Raw genomic sequence first — 652 nt, 5'->3', positions numbered from 1 at the left:
TGGGGCGCCCCCCACCCCCAGGGTTTTCAACCCTAGCCGCAAGGGGAGTCCCAAGGGGGGCGCACCAGCCCACCAGGGGCTGGTTCCCTTCCCACTTCAGCCCATGGGGCCCTCCGGGATAGGTGGCCCCACCCGGTGGACCCCCAGGACCCTTCCGGTGGTCCCGGTACAATACCGGTGACCCCCAAAACTTTCCCGGTGGCCAAAACTGGACTTCCTATATACAAATCTTCACCTCCGGACCATTCCGGAACTCCTCGTGATGTCTAGGATCTCATCCGAGACTCAGAATAACTTTCGGGTTACCGCATACTAACATCTCTACAACCCTAGCATCACCGAACCTTAAGTGTGTAGACCCTACGGGTTCGGGAATCACGCAGACATGACCGAGACAGCTCTCCGGCCAATAACCAATAGCGGAATCTGGATACCCATGTTGGTTCCCACATGTTCGATGATGATCTCATCGAATGAACCACGATGTCGAGGATTCAAGTAATCCTGTATACAATTCCCTTTGTCAATCGGTACGTTACTTGCCCAAGATTCGATCGTCGGTATCCCAATACCTCGTTCAATCTCGTTACCGGCAAGTCACTTTACTCGTACCGTAATGCATGATCCTGTGACCAACCACTTGGTCACATTG

This window comes from Triticum aestivum, chromosome 6B (assembly GCF_018294505.1).
Source record: "Triticum aestivum cultivar Chinese Spring chromosome 6B, IWGSC CS RefSeq v2.1, whole genome shotgun sequence".
In the NCBI taxonomy this organism is placed as follows: Eukaryota; Viridiplantae; Streptophyta; class Magnoliopsida; order Poales; family Poaceae; genus Triticum; species Triticum aestivum.
This window is presented reverse-complemented; position numbering follows the sequence as displayed.